The following is a 15,248-nucleotide window of genomic DNA, read 5'->3' on the forward strand; positions in this document are numbered from 1 at the left end:
TTTCTATTGGCTCATTGTCTCCACCCACAGTGCAGTCACGAGGTCTAACATCATGATGATGTCTGGAGAAAACAGGCTTTCATCTAGGCTCTAATGCTGCCTGAGCTATACTGAAAAGATTTTCTTGGGTTATTTCTGTGCACATACAGAGTAAAATCTGAGCATGTTTCAAAGCATTGCTCTGTACAAAAGCAGCACCTGCCATTGTCTGTTGTAAACGGTGGGTTGTTCATCCCACCAGCCTCTGCTGCGTAATGACGCATTGGTGTGGCATATTTTAAATCAAGGCTTTCACTGTCTCCTGGCAGTCTGCCAAAACATGGGTCCATTTGCCTCTTCCCTCATAAGAGCACAACTGCACAGCTGTGACCCTTAACTGGTCCTATCCATCGATAACTCAAAGCCAGCAGCGTCCATTTTAGGTTTCAGGCAGTGGCGAAAGAAATGAACTGTAATGTAGCTCGTAGAAAAAGGGAATCTGAACTCTCAGCGCAAATCCTGTTAGGAACCGGGGCTACTTTTGTGGAGTAAACAAACTTTTCAGTGGAAGAGATTTGAAATTAATTCTGAACAAACGGGTCAATTTGAAAATTTCTGCTGTTGAATTGTGGTTTATGATTTATAGATTTAGTTTTTGTGAAGTGCTGCACGAAAAAAAATAATTATCCGGCTGACCATTTTGATTTTATCGTAAAATTTGCCTTTTTTATTTTCACAATTTTTACACTATCTCATGAACACTTTTGAGGAGATATTTAATATGATTTACCACAAATGCACAAAGACTTAAATAAAATGTTGAAGCAGTAATTAAATTCCACCCGTATAATAATAATATTTTGTAGTAAAATAATATTTACAGTATCAAGTGAAATTATTTGCGATTAAATGTTGTGTGCGATGCACAGTTTGTGCTATTTATTTAGTGTTTTACATTGCAAAAATTATCCAAGCTGTAGGTTAATCAAAAACATACGGTGGAGAGTAAGTTATGCAATGTGACTGGTAAAATATTTTCAAAAGCAATGAAAATATTTTTAGGAAGTATATTATGCTTGTGTTTGATGATCTGGTTTTGTGATTTGAATTTTTCACCAGGTGAATATTAAAACAATTATTAGTTATCAGTGTAATAACATTGTTTTACAGCGTTTATGAAAAAAAATCATATCAAAAGAATACATACACAGTAAATAAAATAATATTTTCTTTCAGCGAGTCGCGCATCATAAACATTATTTAACACAAATATTTTTCACAGCAATAAATTACGGTAATATGTTTTGTAACTATTTTGTGTCTAATTTGTGCGATCATATACATATATTTTCATATTATTCAATTTAGCAAATATTGTTGAATTATACACAATGCATTTTTATCGTAATGTAATCTAATTTTATATACTTATATTAAATGTAATTAATGTAATTAAATATTTTACGCGTTATGTATATTATGCTTACTGAGAATTAAGGCAATTAAAGCGATGCAATGCTGTATTATTTGTATGTTACATTGCATTAATTGAAAACTTGATATCTGTATAATGAAGTTGCATTGGGTGTAAATTAAAGTCAGCCCATTGCAGCACTTATATAAAAGTACTGTATATTGTGATGTAGAACCGCTAACTTGACTCAGTGAAAGGTTGAGGTGACCTTTACCCCCTTGAATACTTGTTTTCGTCCACTGTTAAGACCTCGTGTGAAAGCAAGACGGTGTTCTGATGCCACGTAACACAACAGTGGCTGTCAGTAACATATTAAGCTGGGCCTCTACTCTATTGCCACGAAAACAGAGAGAGAGAAAAGGCACTTTGGGTTTATGCATGTGTTGTGAATCCACGAGGGAAGGAAGCTGGTCGGAAGTAACAAACCTATAGATTAATGTCATGTTGAGTATTTTGAGATTTTTTTTTTTTTTTACACACTCAAACCTGTTTTCCTTTGCTGATGTAACAAAATAAGTAAATCATGCACAATTAAACGCAATAATTTCAGCTGTTATTCAACTTGAAATCTGAAATTGAATAAAATAGAACAGTTATTCTTACCAATACTTTAGCTGAAAAGAAACGCTTTCAACAACTGCATTTACTTCTAATATGTATGTCGATCAGTTATGGTTGAATATGTTTCCCTTAGACTGTAGTCATGATACTCTAATATTAGAATAACAACACGAGTGACTTGTTATTGGAGTGGATTTTGCCAGCTATCTTGTCTTCTGCTGAAACACAATTTCTGGGGTATGAAATTGATCTTGGGTCAACAGTAAGATCTTTGCCTGCAGATAGCATAGCTTTGTTTATCATTAAAACAACCAGAGTCACCACACCGCTTACTGAATTTGATTTTAAATTTGAGGTGCAGCCACAACATCAATGAGTCAACACATGAATATTAGATCCTCAGTAGAAGGGTGCACACTGACTATACTGTAAATGTACTATAAATTGCAACACTGTTGAAACATTATTTTTGTGCTCTGTGAACAGTAAGTAAATAACTTGTTTTCATTGACTGTAGTGTTTGAGTGTAAATTTTGTGTGCTTGCATTTGTTTCCACTGTTTGTGATCCAGCTAGATGTACACATGCAGCATGTCAGTTTCCCACTCTGCGGCGTAGCATTGACAGCTTCTGCAATACTTCCTGTTTTCATTTGTCTGCAAATCCACCACTGCCTTTTAAATGGAGTGTGCTCATCTATTACACCCTCATAAACGGTACAAAGAATGCTGTAGGCCTGGGTGACCACCGTTTGACTGCAGTGCAAGGCTGCATGCCTGCTTAAACTGAACAGCAGCCTGAACAAGTACTTACTTTCTGAGAAGCAACTTTTGGCCTGAGATGAATTTTCTGCTTTTTTGCTTAAGTCTTAACTTTCACTGAGTTCTCAACACATCAGAAATAAACATGGCTCTGGGTTTAGGCCCTGCAAAATGATGAGAAGTAGCCCCCTTTCCAGTCTAAGTTATCATTTTCCAACAAAACATTTAAAAAAATACATGTACCCAGGCATTTAATATGTCATGCATTTCATACTTACTTACTTTACTTCTTTTTCAGAATAACAGGGTCCACGTGTTTACAGTAAAAATGTCAAATATGTGTATGTTTGGACTTAATTAATTAACTAAAAGATGTTTTTTACCCTTTTACACAAAAACTACAGTTGCCATTGGTCAGAATGGGTCAATATCAGTTACCTGCTCCAGGTCCTCCTTGCCCTCTGCAAGGATTTTACACTGTTCAGCTTTGATATGAAAAAGTGAAATTAAAGTGCGTATTGTCCTTGTAACCCCATAGCTACTGCATAGAGCTTGACCAGTACTGGGTTTTCGAGCCTGATAGTATTTAGGAAAACAAAAAACATTGTGATAATAATAAACCAGCAGATATTTGTTTACTTTGTACACACTTTAATCAAGGATTCCTTAAACTCGGTAATCAAAAGTATGGCGTAGTTGAACAAGAAAAAGTCATTGCTCTTTCTAAACTGTAACATAATACTCATAAATTGCAGAGTATCGGTGTGAATTCCTATAGTAAAACGATAATCTCCGCTCAGCTATGATTTTGCTCCTCTTGACTATAAAAATGCTTAAATGAGAGTGTAGAAAAACTATAAAGTTGTAAATGCTTCATCCAAACTCTCACCTAGTTGAATCTCAGATTATAGCAGCAATATTGCAGCAACTATCTTTAATGATGCAACCGGTTTAGCACAGGCAGATACACATCAGCAGTTGTGGACTGGATCTTGAGTTAATGGTGACAACCCAGTATTAATGTGACCAATAGTTTGGTGTAAATATCATATTCGGTACACAGGATATGTGTGTAAAAGTTATTTCTCTCTATCGTTCTCATTTTTCGTCGAATGAGTATGTAAATACTAACATGCCACAGCATTTAAATTTTCCCACTTCAGGGGCTTTGCTGAAAGTTTCCTTCCAAGTCACATGTGTGAGACTTGAGGGTGTGCTTGCATTTTTCCCTAATTGGGGCTTATCTTAACACACCTGGAGTACCTGCTTTCACTTTGCCATTTGACCTTTTGTGAATTAAGATGGTAAGGCAGAGTTTGAGCACGTCGACCCTGCGGTACATCATAGCGAGGGGAGGCTGCACCATGACTAATTAGTAAATCTTACTTCTCTCTAAGGTGAAAAAAATGATTTCCTTTGCAGGGAGGGTAGGGGGTTGATGAGTAAATACCCACCTGCACCAAGTTGCAGTAACCTAATAAGTCTCCCTGGACTTTGAAAGTGAATATTTCATATTTCACTGATCTCTAACAGCTTTTCTGCATGTCTCATATTTGACTCTCCATAAGCCATCTAAGATGTGCAAAGGGGAAATACAGACTGGAGGATCTCTTTCCTGTCACACAATGGCGTGGAAAGGTCAGGCCTAATGAAGTCGGGGGTGTGACCCCTAGTATTCAGTGACTTTGCATGGGCCCCCATCCCACTGCTGCAACCATGCCGGTTAATCCCTTTTTGATCCTAATTGATAGGCATTAACATGATCCTTATCCAGGAGCTGTGTTTTGTCTTCCACAGCCCTTCTCTCTGGGTGTCAGTGACACAAAGTGTGAAAGCGTTAAACCAAATGTGAAATTGATATTTTTCATGTTTGTGTGCTTAAAATCTGGCTGTGTTTCTAAACACTCCCTCGAAAGTGCTCAGTGTTCAGCATTTGCCCTTTGAGGCTCTTAACAGGACTTAGCACATGACCTCTTGAATCCGACTGTGATGTGAATGGTACCAGCCCATTTCCAGTCTGTTTTCCTTTGAGTCCTTTTATCTTCATCACTAGGTGATTACTGCCTTTAACTGTTGACTAATTACCCTCCTTAAAATGTTTGTATTGACTTTTAAGTCAGGGCCCACGTCACTTTTATTTAAGTGCGGACATGGCATGATTTCCAAAGTGCAGGCAGTGTTGCAGTTGCTGGGGCTTTTTTAAAAAAAGTATTTGTTACATCTGCAACATCTATAAAAACTAAATTGTTGTCTAATTGTCACGTTTGTGTATGATTCGCTTGGATTTACACTCTAGCCAGTAATGGTTGTTATTAAATATAGCACATTGTGATATTTCAGCGACCTGTTAATTATTAATTTTAACATATTCCATCCTCATGACATGTCTTAAACTGAATTCTGTCGGAGCAATGACTGAGTGGCACTAATGTCAGAAATGAGTAAACGATATTAAAGTCAAGACTTTTCATGGACCCCTTATATCTTGACAAACCAGTTGGCAAAGAAATAGTTTGATTTGTAATGGTATGACAATTATCTGCACTTTGGTTCTATTAGAAATTAAGAAAGACTTGGATTAGTTTTTTTTTTTCCTTCTGTCTTTTCTTCAGATTTTGTGGTGAACACAATGAGGTTCTGAGCAATATTTGAGCCCCAGAATCAGTTTGTTTGATCTAAAAAATGTTGGTATAAGCAAGTGTGTAGTGCACAATGACTTACTTTTGCTTTTAAATGCTTTTGAAGAGGTTGAACAGAAAGTCAATCAAGTAAATGGTAACTTAGTCATGTTCAACTTGACTTGTGTTCAGTCTTAGAAAGACATTTAGAGTCAAGTCAGTCTGCTATCACTGTACAGTACCTTCAACAATTGATTTCATGTCATTCTTGTGATTTTCCTACCACCTTCACCATTACAGCAAGGCAAGTTGGAGTAAAAATACACCTTTCATAGCAATTGTTACCTTAAAAGACTAAAAATAATGTGCTTATAAGGCACGCTATATGAGAAAAGTAAAAAATTCTAAAATTGTAACTCTTGCAATACTTTAGAGATTTCTCTTCAGTGTGGACTATACATATGTATTTACCCTACATGCCTTTTTATAATATCTTGTTTATTATGTGGATACATCGCATCTCTTCAAGAATAGTTGTCCATTTTCAAAAACATTAGATTTTTCTCTTTGCATGTGATATTTCAGTTAAAATGTTTCCTGTTTCCTCGTTTCTGATTTGATTTTCTCTGATGTTTTGAAACATCTTTATGTTACTGAATGCTGTTGGGTGTTTTCTTAACATGATTAATTATGTAGGTGAACACTGACATCAATACTAGATAGCTGCTCTGTAATGAGAGGATAACATATTAGCTATTTCCCTCAACTGATGCTAAGCCACAATAACCTTTAGTAAATTTTGTATGCTTTCTTTATGATGTCTAAACACTGATTAAGACAGTTTATGTATAAACATGCACGTTTTCAGTCTTTTTAAGGACAACCATATGTGTGATTTTTTTTTTTTCTCTCTCTCTTTTATTAGCACACTCAAACCTGCACAATTAAGAAGCATTTCTTGCTATTGTGCTCAGCAGTGTGCAACAGCCCACTTTAGCTGGAAAATGCCAGGTGTCGTGTTGGTTCTTGTTGGTTTCACACAGTGACTCAAGTCCCTCCCTGGAACGCAGTATTCAGGTCTCCATAGGATTGGATGTTATTTCCAGCTTGTTTGTTGCAGTGAATAATGAGTACTCTGTAAGGCCTGATGACATAATTTGGTGATTGCTATGGAAAAATAACTAATTACGGAGCTACGAAACTACAGATTGGGACTACGCTGGTGTACTTCACTTGACTGGCACCACCTGCCCTCTATATGTCACACTCACTTCACTTCTCCCACAGTTGTGAAACCGAGCTGGTGTCTGCCAGTTATGTCCAACCCCTGCAGACACATGTGCAATGAATCAGTGGTGGGTTGGTCTTGATAATTCTATTGTTATTTAGATTTTCTTTGCCCATAAATAAATAATTAGTAGTAGATCACACACAGGATGGAGATTTTGGTGAAAGAAGGATTCAGTATTAGCAACTGGATGGGAACTCCCCTCAGTGGGGAAGCTGAGAGTCAAAGTATCGGAGAGAAAGTTCTGGAAATATTTGTCTCTGTAGGCCATTTATAGTACGTGTTTGTGTGTGTTTCTTTGGAAAGTATTTGTGAGTTGTAGCTTGACCTGCTGGAACTTATGTTTTCTTGAGTTTTGCATCTTTTTTTTTTTTAAAATATTCCTCTAAAATGTGTTGGGAATAACATTTAGCTCATTTAGCACAACTTTGCTCTGCTCTCAGCTCTGGCTATGGTGGTGCATCTCTTTCCTTTGCATTATTTTTTTTTCTCCACACTACCTGCTTGAGAAACTGGCAACAGAGTTTATGAATATAAAGTAGTATGCAGTATCCTGTTTAAGAGCTTTGAAAAGCAAGTTTTAACACGATTGCCTGTATTGCACTGGTATAGCATGTTCAAATAAGTTAAGGGATTTTCTAAAATTGTCATGAGTTCAGGTGTATGCACATAAGGTGTCAACCCATGATGTGCAACTGACTCCCACGCATTTAAAGCTATGTTTTACTTTTGCCTGATTCACCAGTATATTTACCAATGAATTCTTATCCTGCAGCGTGCTCACCTCAACAAAACTCCACAAAAAGTCTGACTTCAGCTGCCCTTTTCTGTATTCTCTTCTGGTATACAGGCCTTTTTTCCTGACTGTTTTTTATCAATAATTACAAGGCCAAAGAACTTTCTTGAGAAAACAAAGAACAAAGAAAAACAACAGCAGCCACATCAGTTTGTGTGTGTGTGTGTATGCTAGACTCTCAGGCTAAAGGTACCAAAACAGGTTCAAGTCTGCAGCATCATCACAAAGAACTGGGACAACAACTGACTGTCCGAGCCATGTTTGTGCATTTCAAATCCTGATCTGAATGCCAGTCAATACAGCAGATCTTCAGCATTATGGAGCAGTAAAATGTGTCAGTGCCTCATCTTTGAAGTTTAGGACTTTTATGTTCTATTGAAAAAAAAAAAAAAAATTAAACCTCTCCTTTTCTACTTGAGCTGTATTGCCAGAACAGTAGACTGAGCACCTCATCTGCTTCAGTTTATTCTCTCCATATTGGTTTTACTGTATATGATCTGCTACTGCTAGAAATGACACAGATGAAAAAAATCAGATGTTAAGTACTCGCAGGATGTTGCTCCATCACAGCAGGGATAAGAAGAGCTTGTTGTCATGTGTGAACTAGCTCTTTTAAGACATTGAAGTCTACAGTAATTTCCACTCTTCTCAGGATATAGCTGTCAAAAATCATACCAGTAGACTGTCATTCTCATTCATTTCATTTTTGAGAATCAGTTTATTAATCTGTGCCATTTGACCACTTTTTGTCTACTTAGATGTGCATCATTTATTGTGTAATCACAGTTTTTTTTTTGCATATTTATTCAGTTATTTAACTTCTGTCCATGGATTTCACATCTATATGTACTCATTAATATAGGGACTAAAAAAAGAATACAAGAGCTGCAACTAACAATTATTTTCATCATCAATTACTCTGCAGATTACTTTCTTGATTAATTGAACAATCGAGTATAAAATACCACAAAATTTTGGAAAATGCCTATTAAAATTTTCCCGATCCCAAGGTGACATATTCAGTCGCTTGTTTTGATGACCAACAGTCAAGAATATTCAATTTACAATAATATAAACAAAGAAAAGCAGTAAATTATAACAGTTTTCAAGCCGGAACCAGTTAATGTTTGGCATTTTTACTTGGAAAAATGACTCAAATAATAATATACCGTAATATTTGCCGATCAAATTCCTGTTGATTGATTAATTGGTGGACGGATCGTTTCAGCGCATAGAGAATACAAAAAGTTTTGACCCTGCATTTGATTTATATTAAGATTTCAGATAAGAGGAAAAATAAAGAATGAAGCAAGAAAACAGAAATTGGGAAAAAGGGGGAAAAATATGACCTGTAGAAGGTGACTAGTTAGAAAGTAAACATTTTAGGAGAATAACTGCGTCCACCTGTTAGTATGTAAAAAAAAAAAATCTTTGTCATGTCAGACAGCTAACCTGGGATGCTTTATGTTTTACATTTCAGGGAAAGTTAAAAAGATATTAAAATATCCTTGAATTTCAATACTTAAAATTAGAGAATAAGAAAAACTTCAAAAAATCCTCTTAATGTGCATGAGTCACCTTGAATATTCTATATGTCCTAATTCTCCCTGCAATATGCATATATCACATGATTCATTAAAAAGTTATTTTGTTCTGGCAATACTTTTAATTCAGATTTCTTAAATCCTCGATATCTACTTTTTAGGCCGGTTTGACAGATCTACCTGAAAACTTGAATATGTACATTCATTTAAAACTGAATTCTGCGCTTTAGGTGCCAAGGTTGATTATATGAACTGTAATCCTCCTGGGTGAAGGTATAGACTTGAGTTTTAAGAGATGATGGGGAAGAGGTTCGTGGTCTAGGCTTCCCTATCTTGACTCGTGGATAGTATGATAGATTTGTTAGATGAACCTCCAGATATTGAGAATCCTTTAGTATCAAATTTAGGTCTAAACACATTTTCCCACTGATTTGTAGCTGTTAAATTATATATGTGCAAACATTATGTTAGGTAGTGCAGGTAGTTCTGTTCTCTTACACAGAACTTCTTCCCACATCACAGTTGCTTGGCTTGTGCCAGTTAGGAGCTGAATTTAGATTTTTAGCTTTGTTCGAAAATCAGTTTTCATAGCAAAGCTGGTAGTCCCATATGGGCAGGCTACTCAATCTAACTTCACTTCTCAATGCTGCACATTCACCTTTCTCTTGACAAAACCATTCAACATCAAGGGCAGCATCACCTTTGCCACTAATGAGGTTGTTTATTTACCAAATTTCCTTGTGGACTTAAACTGTGAGAGGAAAAACAAGCCATGCATAGCAGAGCATATAATCAGCATTAGCAAAACAGCTCCAAAAGCTCCAAGTTATACATTTTGTGACACTGTAACACCATGTAGCTTACCTGAAATGCCTGCGCGTTGAACATGTAAGCCTTTCAAAAGGGCTGCTGAAGTGAACAGACCACATTATTATATCCTGAACAAAGTCGTAGTAGATTTTAAATTGGACATCATCTTCAAAAGAAAGAAATGTCCTCAAATGGTGTTTCCTGGGATGAGCACTTTTAAGGCTTTTATTTAAAATAGGTATATACCTATTTTAATCAGCTACTTTAAATTCATTTCATGTCAGGCTTTCAAAAACCCAGATGATTATGTCAACAAGCCACAGCCAGTGACTGATAGCTTTACCAGTAATGTCACACACATAGCTTTGACAAAGAAGACTGGGCAAAGGTTGAAAACTAACTAAATGACAGACATAAAATGTGCGATGTACAGGGTTGCAAATACTGCCAACTGGTAATCAAGCAAATGTGACACCTGTGTTGCAGCAATGCTGATTTACTTACATCAGAGTTAGTTAGTCCATGTATTGGCTTTGTTAGTTGTGGTTATGCCTAATGTATGATGTCTTAAATTATTCAGCTTGATATCTATCGACTGTTTTGTATTAAAAACTCAAAACTTTCACATATTTTAGTGTTTTTCTAATAATTTCCATCAAAAATCTAGCCACGTGGTCCACTGTGCAGTTTAAACTGCTGAAGAGCCTCTGGGCATTAATAGTTTGCAATAATAATGATGTATGTGTGGTTCAGCTGAGGGCTGTATTCTCTGTTTGGTGCACAGCAGAATTCCATTTTTACTTAAATACGTCAATGATTTGTAGGCCTGCTCATCAGAGCCCACGTACACGGCTTTATTTGCTGATGTAGATTGGGTCCAAATCTCTGCGTAAATGTGCGAGGCTTTACTGTATGTTTGCTTATCTGTCCAGCCATCCCATCTATTCAAACAGCGTTCCTTTCATTTAAGGCTGTGTGCTGGCTGGGCTCTTTTTTTTTTTTTTTTTTTTTTCCTGGGACCTTTTCTGTTATTTTGGGACCAGATGGCGAGGGGCACGGAAGCGCCTCTTTTGTCCGGGCGCCTCTGTGAAAAGAGTCTGTCCTCCCTAATGTAATCAGTGGCACCGGAAGGGTCCATTTTGGGCTGTGAAAGAAGACAATCGGGTCTGGTCACGTCTAGATTACAGAAACGCAGAGTTCATCTTCCGACCCTGCCCCCTCTGACCAAGGCCCTGGCATGGAAGATCCTCATCTTTGATCAGTGGAGGGTGGAGGTGCTGATCCGACCTCACGAGGGCCAAAGGCCACCCCCCCCTTGCCCTGTTTACCCTGCACTTGGCTACTGCTGACACCTCCTTCCGGAAAGAGCCAGGGGGTGGTGGGTTGGTTTGGGCATGGGGGGGATACCATGACCTGTCTAGACACCGTTGCTTGTTGCCCTGGTGTTGCCAAGGGGATATAATGAACTTTGACCTCAAATGTAGTTGGTTAGGAGCCACTTTGGTCATCCAAGGAAGACATTTTTTTTTCCTTTTTAATTTTCAGGGTTGGGGGTGGGGAAATGAGGCAGTATGGATGTGACCCACATAATACACAATCTGCTTTGAGGGACCACAAGCATGACTTTGCTGGCAAAATTTTCTTTTTTTAAAAAAAAAATTCCAATAATTGTGTGACATTTTCAGTTAGGTTACAGGAAAACAGGACAGTTGGACAAGATATAGAACAATATTGCTGACTAATGTGATTGATACGACCTTTCTGAGAATTTTGTTTGTTTGCTTTAGTTCATCTGATCCTACGATGACACTCTTGGAAGGAGGACTGATTTTGTTTTTAATTTGTGACATATTCTAGCTCCCAGGGTGATGTTGCTTTTGACTCACGGTTGGGTTTTTTTTTAATTTGATACATTTTTGGACCTTTTCTTTCTCATGTGCAGTAAGTAATCTTTAAATTTGAAATCATGTTATATGTTTTATCTTGTTAAATACTATATTTAACATGTAATTTGTAGGTAAAACAAAGAAAAATATTCTTATTTTGAGTCAGTATTCTTCACATTGTAGACTCTCTCTGAGCTAGTCTTATGTTACAATGTTGAGCTAAAGACAGTTTTACATCTTGGATGGGCATAAACATGTGATCTATTTTTATTGTTTTATCTTTATAAAATTGTGATTTTTATATTTCAGCAGATGAAAGTAATGTGCGGCATACTCTTCTGCTATTCTCAATATTTACCTCTCTCTCTTAACCTGTACTTACGCAGAGCATGTATGTACATAAAGCAAGTAAAAAGATTGAAAAATATTAGGGATTCGTGAGAAAAGTGCAGTGCTAATCCAAAAAAACAAAGTGCAGAAACCAACAATATGACGTACAGTAATTAGGAGTATTTGGGACATTTCCTTCTCTAGAGTCTAGAATATCTATAGAAGTTCTTGCAAATAATCTGGTTGAAGTTTTCTCTGGCTGCTTTCAAATTGTCAGAGGAGCGTAATTAGTATGTTTACACCTAAGAGAAATGTTTCGTGCAGACAGAAAGATATTGTTGACATTCTAATTTATCACATGTAATACCTTGTCCTTTACCTACAGTCCCCGGTTTTGGCCTGAACCACAACATAGCCTAATGTGTGAACTGGCTTTGATGTTGGGGCTGTTCCTCTGGAGTGGGTGTAGTGATTCCACCATCATGGCCGCCACCACAAACCCCGCCCTCTCGCCTGCCACTCAGGAACAGTTAAAATGGCAGCATGCAGCAAAATGAGTGAGAGGGAGAAAGAGAGAGACGCCCACTACTGTGAGCTAAGGCACGGTCGACTGAGCCATAGCTCGCCTTGTATGCCAACTCAAACTGAGATGATTATTTTTTTGTGTATAGTCGTCCGAGTACGATGTAAGATACAAAGAAGTGTTCGCAGGTAGAAAGTGCCGAAATCAGTGAGGGGTTTACCTCTTTTGTCATTGATTTATCCAAAATCAGTAGTTGACATTAGTCCTCTATTTTCAGCCACAATTTGTCCAAATATAGACCCTGATTTTTCTATATATTCTTATTTTAATAGATTGAGTTGAAAAAATGTAAATTCATCCGAACATCATTAGCGAAACCTTGGCTCCACTATTTCTTATTGTACAAACGCAGCCAAACAGAGATCATCTATGCTAAATATGCTTTTTGGGATTCAGTGTGACCCTTACTACAATTTAAAGATGGAAAGTGCTAAGATTTTTTTAAACTCTTCACCCAGGTCTTTGCTGAGCTGCCATTTTATTCTCCGAGTTATTGGTCGTTGCTCGGCACAATGGGAAAGAGCGATTATCACAGAATTTTCTGCACTGTGGCTTTATGATGTGAAAACAAGCTATATTTTTCACGCACTGTATATGTTTCTTAGTTATAATAAGTCTTAGTTAAGGTTGTCAGCATTAGCCACCATATAATTTGTATTCTGCAGTGGTGCAGTACAGTATTTCAGTGACTGTATTCATTTTTAATGGAGAAAGAACAAAGTGCTATGATCAGTGATCATTGAAACCCTTTGCTCTTAGTCAAACAGCCCTATGCATGTGCTTATTATGTCATCTAATACCAATTAAAGGCTATACGCTACAGCAACCCAATGCTGTTTCAATGAGCTAGAGACCCATTTAAAATGGCTCACAGAGCGTAGATGTGTGTATCCAGTCTCAATAAACCATCCGAAATGAAGTATCACACCAATCATTTTAAACCTTTTGCAGGTATGGCTGCTACTTCATAACAACTCTATTGCATGGCACTCCACATCCAAACTGCAGGGTGGAGAATTTTCAGGTAAATGTCCAAATCATCTATTTTTAGGTTTACATACTCGCACTGAATGAGATTTTGTTGTTGGCTCTTGGTGTGAATATGTTCTTTCCCCCTCTACCATGTAGAGAGCTGGTGGTGGACTAGGAGGAAGATGTCATGCTAAGGATGGGTTTTGGTGATGATGTTGATGCAGCATCGAGCTCTCACTTTGTGCCTCTGTCAGCTATGATGCGTAACCACAAAGTGAGTGACAGGCCAGTCCCCGGGGAGAGCAGGGGGCCTGAGGTGAGTCAGATGTATCCTTGACCCTGTCTAGCTGTGTGTCAGCAAACAACACAAACTCTGTAAAGAAGGCCAGAAATGGCATGACTGTATATTGTACGTCTTCATTTAGTATGTAGAAGAAGAATGCGGGAATCATTTTTCAAGAAACACAACCACCTTGATGGTTTCTGTTCAAGGGATTTGGTTTTCAGTGCATATACTCCCCCAATTTATGAATAATGAAATGATAATGCAGCATATCATATTACAGCTGATATCTTTGCTTGCATCTGTGTTTCACAACAGGGTACTGAACATTTTACTCTTGGCTTTGTGATATTGTTAAGAGCCTGTCTAAAGCAACATCGATTTTGGTTTATATTCAATAAAAAATATGTTTACTTCAGTGAAATACAGATCAAGCATAAAATGCCCAAACTCAGGTTAGAACTTTGAAAAAAGATGTCAGAGAAAAGTTTTATATGTGTCAGTCTGTGGAGTCAGGACTTGCTTTTAAAGCTTGTTTTATAGCAAATGTTGTAGCTTTGTTGCATATGCTTATTTTAGCTCAGACTTTGCTTATATTTTAAGATGCAAAGCTGTCAGAGTTTAAGGGTGCAGAAAGATATGTGCCACTAAAACTTCCAATACCTAATTACTGAAAATTCAAAGCTTGAATTTGAGAAAGCATTCATTAGGATACATACTGTACATGATATGTGGCCAGGCAACTGAAGAATCATCTGTGCTTGGTGCCTGAAGGTGATCTAACTTCACAGATAATGTAATCAGAATTAGAAACGTTTGTAAAACGATTATGCATGTCTGGGTATTGCTTGATAAAATGACTGGCTGATCAGTGCTAAGTAAAACTTTCATCCAACCCAAATGATCAAGAAATTTGTGGAGAAACTGTGAATTGCAACTTAACATGAGTCTTACCTACACAGTACTCGGCTTGTTGTGATTGGCTGTAAAAGCCATACGACATGGAAAAAAACAAGACGTGAAGATGTGCTGCATTTTGCACAAACTGTAGTCCGAATACTGGTACTATCATTATGCTTAGTGCTGAAACAAGTAGTTGATTAATCAATGGATTAGTTAATCAACACAGATGAACAACAATTCTGATAATTGATGAATGGATTAAGTGGTTTATCAAGTGAAAAGGCCGAACGGTTCCTGTTTTCAGCTTCTAAACTGAGGATTTTCTTCGTTTTACATCATGGAAACACTTTAAATCCCCTGATTTAGCATTTATAAACACTCTAGTTTTAAGCAGATATAAGTGTTCATGTATTTCTCAAGAACTGCACACATAAGTGGAGGGTGGTGTATGAACAGATAAT

The 15,248-nt window shown here is 37.2% G+C and overlaps 1 long non-coding RNA gene across 2 annotated transcripts in view; it reads left to right on the forward strand.

Annotated features, from left to right (window-relative positions):
- The window catches only part of LOC137173368 (uncharacterized), a 37,387-nt gene that overhangs the window by 4,266 nt on the left and 17,873 nt on the right, over positions 1-15,248 (forward strand). The window contains exon 5 of one of the 2 annotated variants that reach the window (XR_010925170.1): positions 13,581-13,653. The exons of the other annotated variant lie outside the window; for it this stretch is intronic. This is a non-coding gene — a long non-coding RNA (uncharacterized lncRNA). Of the gene's footprint in view, positions 1-13,580; positions 13,654-15,248 lie in introns of those variants that run through there. 2 annotated transcript variants of the gene reach the window in all.

Source organism: Thunnus thynnus, chromosome 21 (assembly GCF_963924715.1).
Source record: "Thunnus thynnus chromosome 21, fThuThy2.1, whole genome shotgun sequence".
NCBI lineage: Eukaryota > Metazoa > Chordata > Actinopteri > Scombriformes > Scombridae > Thunnus > Thunnus thynnus.